This window comes from Poecilia formosa, unplaced genomic scaffold, assembly GCF_000485575.1.
Source record: "Poecilia formosa unplaced genomic scaffold, Poecilia_formosa-5.1.2 Scaffold74, whole genome shotgun sequence".
Lineage (NCBI taxonomy): Eukaryota > Metazoa > Chordata > Actinopteri > Cyprinodontiformes > Poeciliidae > Poecilia > Poecilia formosa.
Genome location: NW_006800013.1, coordinates 654195 through 676555, shown reverse-complemented (window position 1 = coordinate 676555; position 22361 = coordinate 654195). Strand labels below are relative to the sequence as shown.

General features: G+C 39.4%; 1 long non-coding RNA gene across 2 annotated transcripts; it reads left to right on the top strand.

Moving 5' to 3' along the window:
• Positions 1-718: 718 nt before the first annotated feature.
• On the top strand, positions 719-4678 carry LOC107836687 (uncharacterized). 2 transcript variants are annotated; one of them, XR_001662626.1, is made up of 2 exons: positions 719-940; positions 4330-4678. It is a non-coding gene; the product is annotated as an uncharacterized LOC107836687 (long non-coding RNA). The 2 variants fall into 2 exon arrangements; XR_001662625.1 differs by having other exon boundaries at positions 719-994.
• Positions 4679-22361: the final 17683 nt, after the last annotated feature.

Sequence of the window (22361 nt, the reverse complement as noted above, 5' to 3'; positions counted from 1 at the left end):
AATGATTGGAAATATCAGTCATATCAATCGAAATATATTATTGTAAAATTGTATTTGCTAACATTTGCATGATCCCTGATTGAAAACAACTCGCCTCAGAGTTATTAATCAAAATCTCTCTTTTAAGATAGTTAAAGAAGTAAATTTCTCAGATTAATCATCGTGTTGATCAAGTTTTAGCTGAGATAAATGCATGCTTTCTGGTATTTTGGGGATTTCTCCTTTTTTTAATTTTTCAGAATTTCTGAGGAATTGTTATGAGATGATGCAATCTTTTCCTCTTACTGGTTTTGTGTAAAACATGTTTATATCAGTTAGTAAATCTTTTTATTGTAAACATGCCCAGACACTTTACACCCATGTGTTTAATGCTTGTCAGTGCCATGTAGAGCAGAGGGGCTCAATCTTATCTGGCAGCCAATTTTAGAGATATTTAGACATGTATGTCAGCACTAATTGCTTGGCTGCAGTTGACCTTGTTCTTTTTGATGATTACCTCATCAGCTTCTCTTCAGTCTGCAGCAGGTGAACTCTAAGATTGGAAAAGCTGTTGAGGTGTGCATGATAGAAGTATATAGATGTTTGTGTCTGTGACAGTGACCTCGGTTTGTCTACAGCACTGTGTGTTTTCAGGCTGCTCATCCCAGCCCAAGTGGGAGACTCCGGGTGTTTGATGTGGCTGACACTTGCCTCCTTTTCTCTGTCTAGCTACAGATCAGTGGCCAGGGCTTGGCTGGGACGGCCCGGTTGAGATGACCGTTGTAGACGACGATCAGCTGCCAAACCGCCAGCTCGGGTTCCCTTTGGTCACATGAGCTGGGTCACATGAGCCATTGGGGGCAGCCAGTGGTGCTGCTGGCCTTGCCTCTTCATGCGGTGGGAAAACATTCCAACAGCTGGCCTCGGACTGTTTCAGAAACATCTGCAATGTTCGTCACTGGTGAGAATCCCAAACTCCCGCTGCTCCAGAACATGACCTTATGATAATAAGTTGGTAGGTAAAAATCTGCAAGGCCCATAAGTCATTCTGAAAATTCATTTGATAGTGTGGAGATTTTAGAGTTGCATTGTTTTAGCAGGGTTAAAGGATCAGGGTTTCTCCCTTATCTGACATCTGTGTGTGCGTGTGCGTGTGTGTGTGCGTGTGTTTGTTTTTGTGCATCTGTTGGATCTTTTTCCAACATTGCCACATAACCTAGTCCTAATGCAGCGAACCACTGGAACAAAGTCATAAATTTGCATACACAAAGAAGACTCTGCTTTTAAATAATCTGGAAAAGCCCAGATTATGACTTTAGGCTCATTCACAAACATTTAAACAATTAAGGTTAACATAAACTCGAGGTGGCAAAAACAGGAACTTTTGGGATGCCATCAAACTCCAACATTTTTTTATTTCTGAACATTCATGCAATAGTCGTCGGACACCACATAGGAAAAACGTTTTGCTCTGAAGATGTGCTAAGACCAAGCTACAGAAATTTCCAAAGCAAGAACATGATAATGTCACATCATTCTTGCCAAATCCGGTCCTAGACATTTGGGCAAAATTATGTGTGCTCACAACTAAGTATATTAAAGAAACCTCATGACATAGCATTATTCTACAGCACAAATGTGGAAATACTGCTTCATGGTAGATTCAACAAAATACTAAACATGGATTAATTTAATAAACAAGCAGGACCATTCAGTATCAATCCAACTGCATTTTATTTCACACCTAGATACCAAACTTTGAAAATATTAAGACATTAACATAAAAAAATTACTATAAAATGTAGAATAATTAAAACACATGCAACATTTACACTAGAACCTGTTGTTATATTTGTGGAGTCTGAGGTTTTGAGGATGCAGGTCTTAGAAATTTAAGAAGCTCATCTGAGGAGAGATGAACAGATATAAATATTACTGATAATAAGCCACAGTATACTTACTGATAATAAGCCACAGTAAGCTTACTCTGTTTCAGTTTAAACACAAACAGCAAAGAAAGACTGAGGTAAATTTTAACATCTGAAATAGCTTTTTAATTTTTAAATTTAAGTTGTCTATTAAAATTAGGACTCAGCAACATTATATTGATTTTATGATTTAAGACAAGATGTAGGTTTAGATGTTGATTATGATAATATTGCTATACAACACAGGCCTAAGTTTTATCTTTTCTTAGTTTTAAAGGCCATGTTAGATGACAGTGAAGTTGTCATTTTGTGAACTTGTCAAACTGTTCCAGCCGTTTCAATATTATGATTTACCTTATGATTCATCTCTTCACGTAGATATGTTGCAAATTCTCATGAACCTGTTAACCTCACCTTAGTTTCATAAATTTTTATTTTGATCAAGGTCGTATTTCAATAAAAATGGTTATGGCATAATGAGAACAGCCTCCTCCCCCCTCAGCCTCAAACGAGATCTGATTTTGGATCGTATCATGCAGTTCTGCTTCTTGCAGAAAAACAAATTTCTCTGTTCTTACAGAGTATGGATTGGTCTTTAACAAAAGCCACATCTGTGGATGTATTTTGAGCCTATAACTGAAATTCACTGAGGAAGGAATCAAGGAAGCAAGGATTGAGATTTGTGGACCTTCATGAGGGGTCTGTGTGGTAAACAAGAATGTGTTTTGGTGCAAAATGTGTGTATTAATATCAGAACTAAAGGAAAAGACATTGTCAAGATGCTTGCTGAACTTGATAGTGTTTTTTATGCATGTTGACGTAGGCTAAAAGGGCAGTCAGAGAGAAAGAAGCCATTACTCCAAAAGCGACATAAAAAGTCAAATTACTGTTTGAAAACGTCCCCAGGAACAATATTGCATTTGTTAGCCACAGTCTCTGGTTTCATGGAAGTAAAACTGAAGGATCTTGCAAAAACTGACCGCCGGTACATTTGAAAGAAAAAGCCTGGGAACACCATTCCAGCTGTTAAACAAAGAAGTGAAAGCATCGTGTGGATTGTTGCATGAGAATCCACTTCACAAAGTAGATGACATCCATAAGAAGGACACAAATGATTCTTCTAAATTGACAATTACTCCTAGGATGAAGTTTATATTAGCTATAATTTGTCTTAAGAACAATTAGGCCAACATTTTGGAACGGCCATAACAAAACTCTGATTTCAGTGTCACGTAAAACATTTTAACCAGAGTTGAGAAGGCGTGTGTGAGAGCAAAGTGGCCTAAAATCTGACTCAGTTAGAGGGACTGGACCAAAGTTCCATGAAACAGAAGCGCTTGAAAAATATTCTCTCTCAATGTTCTGACCGTTAGTGAATAAAGATCACTTAATCCTGCCTTTCCTAAAAACGACAGACGTATTTTTTTTGTGTGATGTCAGACAGGTTGTATCTCTATTCACACTGGGACTGTTGATAAGTACTGATAGTCAAAGCTTAGTGTTGGATACAAATGGAGAAACTAAAATGCTTGGCAGTTAAAGATATCATCCTAATAGGGATAGAAATCCAGACTGTGTATCCATCTGTGGGTGTGTGTGTGTGTGTGTGTGTGTGTGTGTGTGCGTGTTTGCGTGTGCACATGCACCCATAGCCTTTGACATATTGTTAATTTGAAGAATGTTTGAAGTATGATGCAACATCAGCTGCTCTCACTTAACTTTAAGCCTGTTCCTCTGAAAAGGACCTCCTTCTCGAATTACCAGGGAGAAAACCCGAGTACCACGCTGTGTGTCAATTATGGAAGGGGAGGTGGTGGGGGCGAAAAAACGCTTTAAATGTTTTGTTAATGCAATTTAACTTTGAAGCATTTGACAGTTTTCAAAGCAGTCATTAAACCGGCAATGATAACAATTTTGGGCCATTCCTAATGTGGAATAGATAATATCCATATCTGTTTTGGAAATTTGTACGTGGTCAGTGAGGCAGTGTCTCCAGTCGGGGACTGTTTTAAATAATGTGGAGCTTTGTGCACGGTGTCTTTGTTGTGATCTGGATGTTAGCGTATAAGTGGATGGAATGGAACTGTGTTTTCAGAGTATTCCAAAACCTTTTGCTGGAAATTTGAGGTGGAAATCATTTCGTTTCCTTCAAATTTCATTTGGTTTTATTTTTCTATGACCTGAAAGAGAGGATAAACGTTTTCATCTTCTTGTCATGATGCAATTTAAAGTTTGTTTTTCCTATAACATCCCATCTACCCCATTGTTAGGGGGAACGCTATGACAAGCTGAAATCCAGCATTGGGGAGTAAAAGAGAGGTGTGAGTGCATACTCCGGCCCTGACTCACTGAAGATTTTGCTTCACTCACTCTCTCTTCTTTTATTTGTTACGTGACCTGAAGTTGCTCATTTACCTTTCAGGGTTGGTCTCTGCCCATGCTCATCGTCCCACCAGTTCCTGTTGGTACTCTGCCAGTATCTCAGGCTTTAACACTTGACTTTCCGTTGGAGTTCTACGTGAGCTACTGGATTTCCACTGATGCAACTGATAAACAAGAGAGGACAGGATTCATGGCGCCTAACGTGGCTGGTGCTGCACAAAGGCACAGGCAGGTAGAACAGCTCCAAACAGTTGAGCTGCACGCTACGCTGGTGTAATCATGGCAGAACAGGAACACTGCATGTTAAATCAACTATTTTTTTATGTTATGTTGGTTGCTGCACAATAGCATTACTACATTCAATAAAGTAGCAGTTTGGATTTTATGGACATTTGGTAATATAGGTACTAAATAAAAACCTGCAGAGGCTTTTATAAGGAGGACAACGAAGGTTCAACTTGAAGATTTCTTTTAAAACGGGGATTAGAGGAGAAGCTATGAGTATTCAGTAGGCAGGCTTCAGTCTCCAGAAACAGCAACTTATTCTCACTTAGTCTAGCCAGCAATTAATCACAATCACTAGGTTGAAAGATTTCTTGGTTGTGGACAAAAACCTTTTCACAACCCTCTTTATGTCTGTTAGTTTTACTTCAGATAGCTATTTAACACCGAAGATAGTAACAGTTCATGGTCTCTTATCAATATAGTTGTTGGTGGCATACATGCTGCAATGTTTCAGCGTTATGTGATAACTGAAAGAGTAATGATAAGGTCTAAGTCCCATAATGTTATTGTAGTTATACCTACAGCATTGCTTTTTAAATACAGTACTCCCTTTCTTTTCCTTTTGCAAGTTAGTCCAATTAGGCTTAACACAATTCGAGGAATGTTATTGAGAATGTAGTGTGGGCCAAGAAAAAGAAAAAAAAAATTATTTAGTCAAAATGAAGACATTGGGTAAGGTAAGTGTCCAACCAAAAGGCTGTGAGGCAATTTCTAAGGAACAAAAAGAAAACAATTCTCTTATATTTACTTTTTTTAGTAAAAAAAATGAAACAAAGTTGATAAGTATAATAACACTGGAAAAAGATATTGTTTCAAGAGAACAGGAATAAAAAGTATTGCGGTACCAAGAAACCATGAAAAGACCTTAACTGACAAACATAATTTTTGTCAATTGTTTATTTTATTTTTTATATTTTACCAATCTTGTTATTATTTCAACATTTATGTTTGTTTGTTTGTTTGTTTGTTTTTTCTCATTTTTAACACCTTTTAAAATGATTGGTGGTGTAAGACGATCAAATTGATCAAATCCCAACTGATTTTGTTTGGTCACCAGATTTTAGGTTGTGATGTCCAGTAACTTTGTCAGACCTGATCACATCTTTTATGAACCTGATCTCAGGTGGAATCCAGCAATACCTCCAGGCATTTCTGCATGACACCCCGAGTGTGTTTTACAGAAGGCGACAGATGCACAACTATCAAAGTGATGCACTGAAGACAGCCTTAGTTATAACTCTGCACCCTTTAAAGATGAAAAGTTTCCTAAATAGTAGTATTAAAATCTTTTAAAATATTTTGAGGAGCTATCTGGTGAAATCAAATTAAATTGAAATTCTTCCTGTGGATTTTCTGCCTGGGGCAAGCAGAACATTTGTAGGTTCTCATCAGTAATCTGGGCTCCGTCCCATATTCCAAAGACTCTGTCTGGTTTAATTAGACTTACTAAAGCCATGAGTGTGTGTGTGTGTGTGTGTGTGCATGGTTGTTGGTCCCCAGGGTCTCTGTGATGGACAGGCGGCCTGTCCAGGGTGTATCTCACCTCTTCATCCTGACTGAACCAGTCCTTCACAACTCTAAAATTATTAAATGAAATTGATAGATAATATTAATAGTAGAGAAATAAATGTCTAGCATCCACATTGCCATTTGTACTGTACATATTGCTAATTGCTGACCAGTTTCTCAGCATTATTCTCTGTGCAGTATTATTTAATTTAATGTTTTTATTTTTGACTTCTCACCTAATTTAAGTAACCTAGGCTTCCAGCTTTTTTCTTGAACTCTGAGCATAGGCCTTTAGCCTTTGGATAAGCTTTGTGATATAGGAAAAGGAAACGGCACATGTTTAGTTTGTTTTACATGCAGCTTAATGGATTCCCGCCTATACATGCATGTGTGAACGTCTGCTTCCCTTAGCCGCCGAATTGGCAGCTCTGACACGCGTGACCACGCACAGGCACCCTGCCTGGGGACAGGATGGGCACCTACACAGATGTCCCCAGTGTTGAGGCCGAGGCGGTCCAAAGTGTGGGATGATGTGGGCACTCCGGGCACAATGGAAGGATGTGGTGTATTGTTCAAGTTCATGGGGAAACTGAAAAAAGGCTGCTTGGGTGTGAAAGTCAGGATTTGACGCATGTGACATGTCTGTTGATGGACAGTAGTAAAACCAAAGAACATGGAACCTAAACTGTGAAAGCATAGTGTATATAGCAGCATTTTAGTATAACATAAAATATGGTCATTTTAAAAAAGGTTTTTGTGGATATTTTTAAGAAGAAAACATCAGCTTCTGTGCTAAAATCATTGGATTCTTTGAGAACCCGTACTTGCGACCGGTTGAGCATATTTGAACTTCTTTTTTTTTTTTTTTTTTTTTTTTTTAAAAAAGGTTTTTGTGGATATTTTTAAGAAGAAAACATCAGCTTCTGTGCTAAAATCATTGGATTCTTTGAGAACCCGTACTTGCGACCGGTTGAGCATATTTGAACTTTTTTTTTTTTTTTTTTTTTTTTTTTTTTAGCAACCATGCATAATTGGCCAGGGGAATAGCAATAAGAATGTAAGCTGGAATGGATCACAATGCAGAATATGTCACAGCCAATCAGGCGCCTCAGTCTCAGGAAGACAGCCAATCAGGTCATGGCACTTCAGGTTCCCAAGAGACCAGTGAACTCTTTCCAAAGGACGTTTCTGAGGAGATCATGAACTTTTCCCTCCAGCAGTTGTCTTTGCGTATAGAGTATTTTCTCTCGTAGGCGAGTATGTCTCTCTGCCAATTTTATTTTGCATCATGTCAAAGAAATGTTTCCTCTGATACAGACTCTCATTTCTTTCCTTGCCTCTCTGTCTCTCACTCATTATGTTTCTATCAGTCTTCACTCATTCCCCCCTGCCCCCCGCACTGCAGTGATGGGAAAAGAGCAGGAGCAGGAATTTCTGTCTATGAGTTCTGTTTAGTTAGACAGGTCATATAACACGACAACAGAGCATTCACATGTGTCTAAGAGCTGAGCCAGTTACAGCTATTTATATTAAAGACCCCAAAATGAGCAGCGCTGGGGCTTTGAGCCTCCATGGTTGCATTAAGTGAAATAGAATCACCCTTTTCCTTGCCACTCAGCACACTTTGTTTCTGCCCATTCACTCTATTCTCAGTCTTTTCACCGTTTGCCTTTGACATGCACTAAAATCCAACGTAACTTGGTCATTTAATCGCACTTTTTCCTAGTTCCTCCTTACATCGTCCATTTGCCGTTTTTGAATTTTTCCTTGGATGAAACTACTATTTCTTTTTTTTTGTCACCCGGAACGTCAAAGCAGACGGTAGCATCTACTCCAAGACAAACTTGTGCGCTCAAGAGCTGCCAGTTGTCAACAGGGCCAGGTGTTATAACATCACTATGAACACCTGTGACAGCAAATATGTGTTGCCTTGTTCTCTCCACATCTTGCAGAAGTGGAGAGAACATCTTACCATCTCTGTTCAGCCAACATCTGCTCATTCATTTTATTTACAAGTACTTAAAATTATAATTTACCATTTAGATGAAACGTTAAATTAATGGAAAAAAAGACAAGTGGACAAACAGTTTGACTTCATCTGATGCAGTCATGTTTTTATCCCTTCACAAATGGTTGGATGGGGATTCCCTCCAGCTGTCATCTGACGGTGTTAGATGAACGTTAAAACCGAGTATCCATAGACACTTTCACCAATGCTTGTCATATTGGTGAACAGAGTTCAGGTTCTTTGTGGACTCCACCCCCAAAATGAAACAGCATGAGCAATGGATTTGACATAAAGCTGTACCAAATAAAATCACTTATGGTCAACTTTTTCTAATGGAGGGCAATGTTCATTCAATTTTAGACCGTCCTGGTCACTGAAATCCAGAGAACACACTTTTGGCCAAACAGACCTGCATTAAAAGTTTTTTTTAAGATCATACCCACAACAACTGACTTACTATTGGCAAGCTTATAAATCAGAACTGTATAAGTATTTCACAGCAACAAAAGCAATTTTCACTCTCTGTCATCTTAAAGAGCTGGCCATGACTCACTGGAAGTCTGAGAAGAAAGCAGGGATACAAAAATCTGGCACACTGGTCCATCAGTACTGAAGTAAGCAGAATTCGTGACAGCTATTTTAGTGGGTTTGCCGAGATTGTGCCAGTGGCAAAAAAAATATAAAATCTGAGCCACTGGCACAATCTACTGGATTGCAGTGAGCAATCTGTACTTTACTTTCTGGCAGCAGAAGCTTCTTCAATGTTTTTGTTCAGTTGAGAGAGAGAGTTAAACATTAAAAAGAAACACATAAGAAACATATTTACGACTAAGTTGTTATGATATGCGGTCCCAAGTGAATCCTAATGTCTCATTCTATCCCAACATCCAAGTTGCAACAAGCCCTTACACTCATCCCTGCATGAGAGCATTTTCTCACATTTCTTCATCTGTCTCTGTACTGTATGCCTTAAAATGCTCCCTCACCTCCGAACTCTGTGCGGAGCTCGCTGCGTGCCACTTTCGGTCTGACAGCCGCATCACAGTGTCAGTCTTGTGCTAATTAATTTTGTCTGTGTTTATACCTGCTCCACTTTAGGTCATTTGGAGAATAACTGTGGTTGCTGTGGAAGGAGGCTTAGTTCATGTCAGATGCTTTTTTTTTTTTTATCTCACTTTTTTTTTCCATTTGGGTTCAACAAAATATTTTTGAAGTTGAACTGAAAAAGCCAGACCTGACAATTCATATTTTTTTTTTTTTTTTTTATCTCACACCAACACTGACAAACTGACACAGACACACATGCACACAATCATGAACGTACCTTATATTCCTTTCACACACACATACTGAGTTACCGTGACTAATACCGTACCTCTTGGCAGGCACAGGCCGAGTTCAGAGGTCACCTCTGTGTCAATAAACAAGGGAGTATGTGAGTTGCTCTGTCGTGCCTGAAAGCATCAATGCAGCCATCTTTGATTGGTTTAAACTCCACCTAGCATCTCTGTCCTATCTCTTACAGGATGAACTTTGCAAAAAAAAAAAAGCCAAACTTTCATATTAATGGTAATCTTTCGTAATTTAGAGCAGTGGTGTTGAAACATATTTTGCCTGAGTATGAGCCATCAAATCAGCCTTTGTTTGAAAATGAAAATAAAAACTTAAGGATTGATGGAGCTCTTTTTTTTTTCTTTTTTTTAGCCAGCATTACTTGGATTTGTCCCCTGATGCGAGCCAAGTCCCCACTCTGACCCTGCTGAGATCAAATCCTTTCCCTTTTAACCTGATGATGACTCTACCTCCAGCCTGCTCCAAAAAGACAGGTATAGTGTTTCTCCCTGAGCCTCACAGTGCGCTTGACCCTGCCACATAGAAAACATGTTAGATAATGAGCCTCGGCCGGTCGGTGGGGCCAAGTCGCAGCATTTGATCGGGAAATCCCGCATGAGGCCAAGCGAGATGGAAATCTGATTAGTATCCTTGGTGACAAAGCAATAAGATCCACGGGGCTTTGCTTCAATCAGATGTGACAGGCTAAGATTTTGTCCACGGCTCGAGCGCAGCAGGATCAGCCCAGTCTTCAGGGCTGAGTTAGAGCATTAGATAAAGTGCCGTAGAGTAATTGAATGTATCAGCCAAGGGTGGTGGATAGACCTCTGATTCTGGACCGATAACCTGAACCACTTACCTAATTCAACTGTTCTTGATGCTTAGATGCCTTATTGACTGCATTTTTTGGAGCGCACTAAATGATTAGCAATAGAGCTTGTAAATTTTACAGCGGTTTTGAGATGTTTGCTTATATTTTTAAAGTTTAGGGCAAGGTCAGGCAGGCGGTGGCCAGGAACATCAGCAGTTTGAAAGGGTGAAAGTAGATTCCAGTAGTCAGGAATTTCTAAGCATAACAAACATGTCAGACCTATTTAGCAGGCAACGGCAGGTCACAAGCCAGAGCTGTGAGGTGTATATTGTTTCTGATTAAGCTTTTCTTCGCTCATGGAGCCGCACTTTATAACAATTTACTTTACATCATTAGAGCTTAAAACATTTGGCTTTGCTATTGCCTTAAAAAATAAATCAGGCACTTGGAAGCAAAGAAGGAGAGAGTGCTTCCAGTCTGCTGTTCTGTATCTGATGTATCACTGTTAAACCTGCACAGAATGACCAATACTGGGTGGGTAGTTATTGTTTCTTTTTCTTTTTTTTCTTTTTTTTTTTTTTTTTAGTTTACCGTTTTAAACAAATCATGCCAAGTGGGAACATTTTACACCAAAACACCTCATCTGCTCTCCTGACTCGAGCATCCACAAAAAAAGAAAAAAGGAGTCATTCCGTTGATAATTTTCCAGCCATCTGCGAAAAATGTAACCTTTCTGTCGCTCTCATGATGTCAGCAGGCTGTTGTGTTCAGCGGGGGATTGGGCTAAAATGCTTGTGGCGGAGCCAAGGTAAACCGTTCCAAATGGAGGAGCGGCGCGGGAAAAGGGACACCATCGCAACAAAAGGAGTTAGATATGGATCGTTGGGCCTGTGCACTGGCCACAGCTTGAGGCAATTATCAGTGTCATCTTGATCCAATTTAATCAATCTGAGGGGGAGACTGCGAGAGGTGCGGGAGGGTGCTGGACGGGGTGCAAACGTTGGTCAGATAGCCTGAGCTGACTAAGGATGTTTCTTGCCCTGCACCAACCAGTCATCCTCCTATCAGCAGCTCCAGGGAGGTATTGATTAGGATTTTCTTGTCCCCAATGTCAGTTCTACTACATAGTTTTTCTTTTTGTTTGTTTGTTTAGGTTTGTGTTGAAGCCCATCAGAACTCTGGTGTAGGACCAAACAAGCAAGCTCTGGTTCACCTGAAAACTTGGGTTTCTGTTCGCAAGTGAACTCTAGTTTGCTTACAGCTGGAAATCAAATACTCCATGTAGAACCAAAGAGAGGAAGTATCTATTTCATACGTTTTCATACGTGTATGTGATCTGAAAACTTAACTCTGACCAAACTGTGTTTTATCCTTTCTTTCTAATCACATCACTGATTCAGCACAAAGCTTCTGCTGGAGTTGCAAGGTTACATTATGTTTACCTCTGTATTTTGATACGACTCGCTGAACATTTCATTTGTAAAATATTCCAATGTTGAGAAGTCTAGTTAGTAATGAGTGGACAGAATGACTTTCCAACTAACTCTGGACCATGTCACAGGAAGAACGAGATGCATTTTTTATTTAGTTTCTTAGCTGTAAGTCATTGATGTTCACGCATGCGGTATTCATCTAGATTTGCCTTCAATTTGCCACTTTGCTTTGTGCAGGAGACTAGTTTTGTAAAAAGAGAGGATGACTGCAGGAATATGTGCTAGTCACTGTCACTATGTTTGAACATGAAGTCTAGCATGTGCAATAAGTCAGGAGAGGCGAGAAGTGGAGCCAGTTTTGAGAAAGTGTATATGTTTTATCAGGGTTCACTGATCAGTGCACAACCACAATGACCGCATGCTTCAGGTCATGTTTACACACAGAGCTTTGTGACAGTTTTCATGCCCTTTGTCACATATTGTTGTATATGTGATAACATATACAACAATATATGTTGTATATAATATCGCAGTATTTTACCAGAAATATTTGGCGGTAGTCCAACACAAACTATCTTCCACCATATATTTTCAATGGGAATTAGGTCTAAACTTTGACTGGACCATTTTCTCCATGCCATTCCAATGTAACTCTGGCTCTTTTTTTTTTTACCTTCATTGACCTGCAGGAAGCTGCACCTTTGCCACCCTCTACATATTTGCCTACCATCAACTCTAAGCAGTCTCACTGTCCCTGCGGAAGAAGACATCCCAACAGCATGATGCAGCCATGCGTCACCATGGGGAGAGTGTGTTCAGGGTGGTGTGCAGTGTTTACGTCATATGTAACATTTTGCATGTAGGCCAAAAAATCCCAAAGGTTTGGTCTTATCTGACCAAATGTATGACAAGAGCATCTAATTGGAAGTGTTTTGCTCCAATGTGGCTTGTTGAGAATGTCTGTCATAGTAAGCTGATCATTTATAATCTGATAATTTGTTGTTATACATCTTAACTCAAGACTAGGAAGCAAGAGATCAACACATATCAACAGACTAGAATACATGTGCAGCACAACAATGTGTTAGACAGTTACAGGAGACAAAAATGGACAGGAAGAAAAAAGGTTGGCATATTTACCCATAGATTGTCCCAGCCTATTGTCAGCATGTGTGTTTGCCTAAGTTGGCGACTTTTGCATCTAACCTAGACATCTGTTTGGGGCATCAGCATTTGCACAAAGACCAGCTTCATAACTATGCCCCCATGATAACCTATGTGCACACAAATGTCTGTTCGAACAGAACGACTTCCATTTTATATATAATATAGTTAATTTGCCTTATCTGCACAATTTTCCAAAAGTAGCTTTTATGCAAACGCAAACACAACAACTCCCTTGTATATTAAGCTCTCTAAGTCTCAGTCTGTTTGGCTGAAAGATGGCAACAGTCCAGACATTGTCATCTAACAGCTCACCTTCCGTATGCCACAACATTGCTCTTCATCAATAGACAAACAAATAAATAAAATGCGCAGCCACAGAAACACAGACACACTCTCGGACGTGTAAGAATGTGTCAAGTCGCATCTAATCACGGCTTCAATCTCCAGGAGTCGGCTGGAATAATTAGGGCTTGGAAAAGACAATACACAGAACTGGAAGTTACTTTTCATCTAAAGCGGGGTCATGTTCCCAATTACACTAAAATGTTGTCATGACATGCTCTCTGTTTTTAATAATAATATTTATATTATTTCAGGTAATAGTTCTAAGCAGAGGAAGAGAAGCTGATGGTCGCTCTGAACAGCAGTTGACATTAAAGTACTGAAATAATTCAAGCAATACATACACAGAAAATACCTCTTTACAGCTCAGTTGCAAGCTGTATACTATTGCTAAAAAAAACTTTATCTTTTCCAGCCTGCATCTTAAGCCTGTAGTTTGTTTATACATCCCTGTCGCCATCTGTTGTCGGCTCTTTTAACAGTTGTTGCAGTAATTTACTTCATGCCCTCCCCTGTGATGTCGTGGCAACCCTGGAAGCTGATGTGTGCGTTCACAGGATGGTAGCCAATTACCTGGAGCCCACTCCGGTTTTCTAAATTAAAAATGGCCTCCCTCCACTGTTGACCTTGGATCGGCTTTCCCTTTCTTATTATTATTAGGTTATTAACACAAACCCCTGAAAGTATCTTTTAAAAGTCTAAAACAAATTTGATTAGGGCTCTTTACTCGCACTGGTGCAGACTTACCTATCGCTGTCTAACTCCTGTCTGCTCCCTATTACATTCGACACTGAAGTCAGTGAGAGAGCCTGGACCTGAAAGCCTATATCCCTCTGCACACTGGACAAAGCAGGGGGGGTACCAGGTTTGCAGCACATTACCGCTTTATTGAATTAATTACGATAAGGATCATAACTTTAAACGCAGGGTGAGGCACGGGGCGTTCTTCAGCATGGATTGCTCGGAGCAATTTCTCTCCCGAACGGCGGTGGAGGGGTTATTGGATCTGTCAGGTCTGAACTCTGTGGCATGGTAACGAGGTCCATAAGGTAAGCCAAGGCCGGGCACAGTTCGCCGCGCTGATCCCTACATGCCTGCAACACAGGGAAATTTGTAGTACATACTGAACAAATAGCATGCGAGGCGAGGCAGACCGAGGCGGCTGGTGAGGCCTTGTTTTCTTGGCGTCTTAGTCCGAAAGCCCACAGGGTCATTCGGGGTTACACCCTGGTCTCGCACCGTATACAGCTCCAGTAGATGCAATGGAGCGTGTCATTATATTATGATGCTCTTTGAGTGTTGCAAAGATTTTCTTTTTTCTGTTCACTACGCTCTTTAATGGCTTTAAAGGATTGTGGTTAAAATAAGAATTATATTATCCCTCCTGGGTCAGGGGGTTCTAAATTTATCAGTTAGCTGCCAAGACCAGTTCAGTCACAGAGCTATTTTGGACTATGGCAGCTGTATTCAGGCTGAAATAAGGTAAAAGACAGGCTGTCATTTGAAGTGAAGATGCTAAAGAGATGGTATATTTCAACAGAATCACTAACAATATAAGGACCGGTGTGCGTTTATGCGTGTGTGGCTTTGTATTTGCTGCATTGTAAAATCCATTTTTCCAACAGATAATACATTGTGAGGATCCTCTGCACCTTATGGGGCCCAAAACCCAGACCCCATCAGAAAAAGTGTTGTTGTTTTTTGGTTTACGAGTTAAGTTTAGCATTAAGGTGTGAATTGATTTTAGGCTAGGTTCAGGGTATGTAATGGTTGGGATTAGGTCAAGTGCCAGGTTTAGGCTGCAGAAATGAATAAAAAATGAATGAAAATCAATGCAAAGTTGCTGTAAAGAGAGAAAGACCAAGTCTCTGTGTGTGTGGATGTGTGTATGAGATAGAGACAGAGAGAGAGAGAGAGAGAGAGAGAGAGAGAGAGAGACCCTGATCTCATACCAATAACTTCACCTCATTCCAGACCCATTTGAGATTCTTCTTTTTTAACTGTAAAGTAAAGATCATCAGGTCTAAAAGTGGATGTAAGTGACAGAGAGAAGCATTTCTGTTTAGATTTATGGGTGACAAAAAAGGCTTAAAATGGATAGTTCAAGATATTTGATTATAAATATTTAATTTCTATCCTGCCATGGATAACAAACTAAGCCTGCAACATGTGCAGGCTTACGTAAAAAATATGTAACATTTTTTACAAAATCATTATAGTGGTTCATGTAAGAGCCATTTTACTGACGTTTACACTATCTCACTTTTCTGTTAGGCAGTTGTTAACTAGATAGGATTTCCATTATGTTTCTCAGAGAGATAGATCATTGGTGGTGCACTGCCTCCTACTTCTTAACTGAACGCCAGCTAAAAAATCCTGAGCTATTTCTTTACATTCACTGCATTATTTTCACGAAGAAAGAACTGAGTTTGGGACTGGTTACTATGCCGATCAAAAAGGCAGGTGTGATTGTGTTTTATTGTTTTCAGCAACCACCAACGCTACCTTTCAGTCATATACTGGTCATTGGCTGCAGGCTTGTGTGTGCAAGTAGGGCTGGGAGTTAAATATGTGCAGATGTATCATAATATTTTCACTGCACAAAAAACGTCTTTGAGGCCCAATAACCTGCAGCTGAATCAGCGTGCTGCCCCACCATGCGAGGACCTTTCTGAGCAACACAAGTATCCAGAGAATGTGTAGAACTGTTCAGAGTAAAGGCTGGAGTGCTCTTTCCTTCTACGCTTTTTCATAGTTTGAGTTATGAGTATTAATCCTCCCAATCATCCTTCTTTACACGATTTCTTTTTTCATTCTACTGCTGTGATGGATCCATCCCGTCTGCATGTTTTCTATTATTTCCAACAGACACATCGGCGGACTACTGATTTGAGAAAACAATGCCGCCAGCAGCTCCATTCATACTTACAAAGTGAGAATCAAGACTGCCAATAGAATAAACAGAGACGAGATGAGTTGCAGTCACAGGTTTATACAGCTGGCCTTTGTTTAGACGGTTGACACTGCCGGGGGGGACTAATTCCTAATCAAAATACTCTGACATGAAAGGACAACTAATAAAGTTTCACAATGAATGAAGCTGTTGGGATATAGTCTGCAGGGTTTGATTATTAATTTGCATGATCATATTGTTAAAGCTCTGATGTTGATGTAGCAGTGAGAGTGCAAATGAATATGAAATAAAACAAAGTGGAAATTTGTTTAGCTGTGTTTTTACAGGGTGAACGATAACTGTATGCCTGTGGAGGGGAACAGGAAAAGACATCAGTTCACATCCCATCATGTCGTGGCAGTGAATGCAGAGTTATATGAGCTTAGTCATGACAGCAGAGACAGAGCAGATCTTCCAGGTCTTTCCTTTTCTGCTGACGAGCCACAGAGATGTATCCGAAATTAGCAACAGCCAGTAGTAAGTATTCTTGCTTTTATGATGTCGGAGAAAAAAAAAATCAATGCTCTCTGAAAATGATTGTTTTTGTTTCTGGCTTAGGTGTAAGGTAAATCAGCCAATGTCGCTAATGGTTAGCACAGTGGTTATCACTACCTCCCTGTTTTGCATATGGAAACAATTTAAGGGCGTATAGCAAAATGAAACACAATCTTATTAATGACAAAAATGTGTGCAAATAATGCCAGCAGTAATAAATGCACAGATTTAACAGAACCTCTAAGAACAAACCTTGCGAAATAAAAAAAAAATGCAGGAAAATAATGTTTGGAAAATTAAAGATGATGAAGAAAAATCAAGTATTGGTTAGAAAATAAAATTCCATATTTAGTATATTTCAGTCACAGCAAAAAGCTATCAGAATGCTGTACAATGTTAGTTTGCATGTATTTAAGCTATTCTGTAAATTAGTTCTTATCACTTATGGTGCATTAGGCCTTCTGACTCCCAAAGAGTTCTGCAGTCATATATATTTTTATTTAAAAAGCGATGGGAAAATGTCACCAGAAGTAAGCATGCTAACTAAAAAAAATATGTCATTTAAAAAGTAAATTAGAAAATTAAAAAACTGAACCAAAAAGAATATAAAAAATACAAAGTAGAGTTTAAAACACAGTTGGAGGAGACCAGGGGGCCAAATACAGGCATAAAAAACAAATTCATAGTTCTACAGAGAGGAACAATCACTTTTCAAATACTTACTTTTCCTTTCCTACACTCAAACATTACTGGAGCAGTATTTTTGGTTTAACAACATTCCATTTAGCTTTTGGCAGTAGAGAAAGCCCAGATGCGATTTACATAAAAAAATTAAAAAAAAAAATAAAAATAAAAAACACTCCGATAAGGTAAGGTAACTCCATACCAGAGTGCTGCTGTTTTATGTAGCTAAAAAGAAAACTTTAATTTTTCCTGTTATGACAAACCAAAATCCTCACTGTAAACCGGTTTATTGAGTTAATGTTTGTTTTTTTTTATGGCGGAGGAAAACAAACGCCTTCTGATCTTGGAAACAACTGTGGTAACCTTAAGATAATGCAAAAGATTTTGGTCATGGTTGCACCATCTGAATTTGACTGAGGGATTCATCTTTAACATTTGTCTAATATGTGAAACTGTTGTTTCAAATTTGTAAATATACAACTTAGGTTTAATTTTCCCTCTTTAAAAACATCTCAGTATTTTGCAGAATTATTTTTTGGCTAGATTCATATTTGCCATCTGCATTGTTTACCCCCTCTCTCTGCTTATTTAAAAACATAACGGTATCTTTGAGTTGCAACCATGCTCCAATTCCCAGCCTCCACCACCACCATCACCATGAAGGCTCTCTTTAGGATTTTTAGCACAAAATCTGTTTTCCATCAGTAATCTTCTTCTTATTCATCCCCTCTGAGCCAAACAATTGTATCGTGTTCCCATCTGACCAAAGAATGTGTTCCCGGCCTTTCATCTGGACTCTTTTTATGTATTTAACGAAGTTTAATCTGTTTTTTTTTTTATTGAATACATTATAAGCACGTTCCTTTTTGTATTACTTCTCACTTTCCTTGCAATTGTTTTAGATGAATATTTAACTGCCATAACACACTAGTTATCCAAACAACTCAGTCTACTCGTGGATCATGACTAAAATTTATTTCACTTTGCATTAGTTACAGATTCGGCAGGCCGTGAGTATGCAGGAGCTGTGGTTGACACTTAGGTGATGTCATTTTGCACGTCCTTGGGCGGCTAGTTTCTCCTAAATCTACGCAGCCATAGTGAGGTAAGGCAATGACATTGAATTCAGATGAGCCTAAGGTGGAAGAGCTGTAAGATGAGAGTGCTAAACCGGGGAACTAATGGGAGGAGACTAATTAACAAAGAAAACACAAAGGGAGCATAACTAAACACAAGGGGAAATAAACTGAACACAGCTTGAAGAAATATCTAAAATCACTATAATAGGATTGCATGTTGGATGTAAGAGCTCAGGTACAGAAGACAAACACACCCAAGCCAAAACACAAATACAGATCAGCCAAAGTCTAAACCTAAACTGAGTTGAGAATGCGGAGCAAGACAAGTGTCGTGACGTTCAAAGATGATGCAATCTTCTTCCTCTCTTGGTCTTTTCTGAAAATAAATATTGCTGTTGTCCTGCCAGTTGTCATGATTTCATAAGCTGGTCTTTTTATCACTGGATTCCTCTGCCTTCTCGTCACTGTTTTGTTTTCAGTGCCTTGATCTTCCACGTGGCTTCTCGGTGGTATTTATATTTTCGCTCACTTGTCACCTCATTATTTGTTGTGCCACGGTACAGTTAATGTTTCTGATAGAGATAGGAGCTGCAAGAAAAGCACTCCTTCAAATGTTTTGTGTTTATTTTGTTATCCTTCCCTCACCGTCTTTCTCTTCAAATGCAAGAGGCGAGCGGAGCTTAGTCTTTATCTGCTAGCCAAGTTTACACATTGTGAGGAGAGAGAGGCTTCAGACAAACAGCTTTGCTGTCCTTAACGTAAACACCAGCACTTAAACTAGACCAAATATTTACCTTCTGCCCCTGTTCATCCCTCTGTTTGGATCCACCGAGCCACATGCCAGCTGATGCATATCGCAGCTTATTGTATCAATAAGTTGCTGTAACATTTACATGTGTTTTATCGTGGCAGCACAAAATCCTGAAAGCATTCATTAATTTTAAAAATATCAGGGACTGAGTGAATTATGAATGCTATCTACATACTACTTAATTTTTATTTTCAAAATAACGACTTAACTCTCTTACACATACTCCCTCACACACTTGTTTTTAAAATGGTCATAGATACACACACACGCACACACACTTAAATCTCAGTGGGAGCTTGGCTGTTTGTTTTCATACTCTTCAAAAATAATAAAACTATCTCTGTTGCACTCTCGGTCTCAGCACACGCGTCCACGCGCACACACACACACACACACACACACACACACACACACACACACACACACACACACACACACTCTGAACAGACTGCCTTAAAAAGCTTCTTACGTGTAAGGCTATGGTTGGGTTTAAATAGCCAATGGACTGATTTACACTTCAACACTTTTGCAGATAAGATGACTTTTTTTGCATGAGCTACTTATAGTTCTTCCACATGAGCGCGTGTGTGTGGAGCTCTCAATGCTCATTGTGTTTGTGTGTTTGTATAGGGGCACAGCTTTTGTTTGTCGCTATCAGTCACCACATCATTTTCTTCCTGTGCCTTGTGCGTAATGTGAGTCTATGTCCAGACGAACTGAGTTAGTCACTTTGTCTGTGTCCGCCTAAATGAATCTGATGTGTCTGCCTGGGCTCCATCAGCGAGGTTATCATACACTGGCTGTACTGGGGTCTGATCGACTAATCTTCATGAATCAGACTACAAAGCCTGAGCCTGGCTGATGATGAAACAACAACATGTTGGGGAAAATACATAAAATGTGTAGTGTAGACACAAGGCTGCCTCTTGCTCTGTATCATCAGCTTTTATTTTAATACTTGCAGTTTAAAAGTTTATCTGCAGTCATCTGCATGGATATCATGACAGCTTTGTGCTTTGAGTGATCTAACCAGTCTTTTCTATTAGTTGGAATGATTATGCAACATGAACTGGAACGTCTGAACTGGAACGTCAAACTTGGGTGCACAAGTTTGAACTTATTGTCTCACACAAGGAGACAGTGCTTCCTGTTGGTTGTCTTGATTAACTCTGGCTGATAATCTCTGCAGGTATAAAAAAACAAATATTTAGTTCGCTGGATTCTTTGGCTTGACCAAAACTCAAAACAATGGGAAGCCTAAGGAACTCCGAGAAGTTCCAAAAAAGAGATCTTAGATTTACACAAGTCCTTTGGATCCATTTCCACATTACGTCTAATTCCATCTTTTTTTTAAGTTGTTGTTTTTTGTTTTTTTTTTCTGGCTTTTGTGGCCTTTAATTGACAGCAGTCACACTGGAAAGCAGGTTGGTAAAGAGGGGAAAGACAACCTTTTCATTTTTGTGCAATTTTAATCACATATTGCTTCATTTTTCTATGGATTTTCTTGCTGTTATTTTTGTGGCACTGGTTTTTATATTCTTGAAAGACAATTCACTGAACACAAATAAATGGTAACTTTAGAAATGCAATAAAAAGCTCTTTTTATATTTGAAATACAATTTTTTTTTTGTTTTAATTTTTCCTCAAAAGGTTATTTATTTCTTGTCTGAATTTTTTTATTACTATTGTTATTTATTTATGTTAATTCGTTTTTTTATTTATTTATTTTTAATGGCTTAGTTAGCAAACAACAACATTGAGAAAATGAACATTTTCCAACAGCAGGAAACATAAAAATGACATCATATGAAAAAAAGCACAATAATCAGGAGGCACACTTCTAATGCCCTGATCTTCAGGCAGTGACACACACCATGGGAACAAGCTTTGACAGGTTTTCTTTGATAACCGTCACTTCTTCTGACAAAATGCTGAGCACACTGGAATCACTCAGTGTTCAAATAAAAGAGCCAATTCATATCTCTGACATCAGCTCTTATTTATTTATTGTGCGTGGATAAAAGGATGTGAACAAAAAGTGCTATCCCAGCGAGCAATATATGCTGTTCTTTGTAGATGATATTGTGCTTTTCTGCGATGACACTTTAGTTCTTCTGGCAGATTTAAAGAAGCAGAATTTTGGGCATTTCTCTGCCGCGTTACCCTGCCACATCCCATGAACTCCCTCATCCCATCCTGCCCCAGCGCCTCTCACGAATACCAGCATGGATGAGCTTGTCCTACCACTGAACCCCGTCACACCTCCCTGGTGACACACAATCACAAGCACCCACCCTTATCGCCACCATCTTGTGCAGAAAAGTCTTTGCTTCCTGCTTTGCTCAGACGCATATACCTACCGTGCACTTGCAGACCGCAGACTCACAAGGTACAGTCTTCCCACAAACTACAGCATCACAGGACCGGTCTTATCTCATTTTTTTTTTCAGATTAAATCACACATAACTTCATGTGTATTCTTGTGCGCAAACTTCTAACAGAAGCGTACACTCACTTGTTCTGCGGTATTTGATGGTGGTGGGGGTGCTGTGTGTGGGTTCTGTCTCAGATTTGGGGGGAGAGATGCCTATCTGGACCCTACGGGAAGAGTGAAGCACAAAACTGATTGAGAAAAGGAACGAGACAGATGGACAGCAGAGGGACATGGGGGGGTTCACAGATGGGCACAGAGGGTGTTTTATCTTCTGCTTTCAAATTTGCATGCTTATCATGTTGGTGTGGTGGCAATAGCTCACCAAATACATCAAAAACAGCAGAAACATCCACAAGCTGCTTCTTGTTTTGCCGCTGTTTACACCTGTGTTGCTGCATTACCCGCACAAACACAGCCTGGCTTAAAACTGACTTCTGTGTTCTTCTTTCTTTGCCCTTTTTTCAGTTTGCAAACGCAGCGCCTATAAAAAGCGTTCACCCCCTCTGATGTTTTTCACTTTTATTGATTTTAGAAATGAGTCTTGCTTACTTTTTGGATTCCTGCTGTGAGGACATCACCCACCATTGAACTGTGCCTGACAGTGTCACAAAATAATGGGATTCACAAGTAATAGTTGAAAGTCAAAACAGTTCTAATCAGAAAACCAACTTTATAATTAGAGAAGTATATAAGCATACATTGGGGTGGTTTTACACTTGGCAGTCCGGT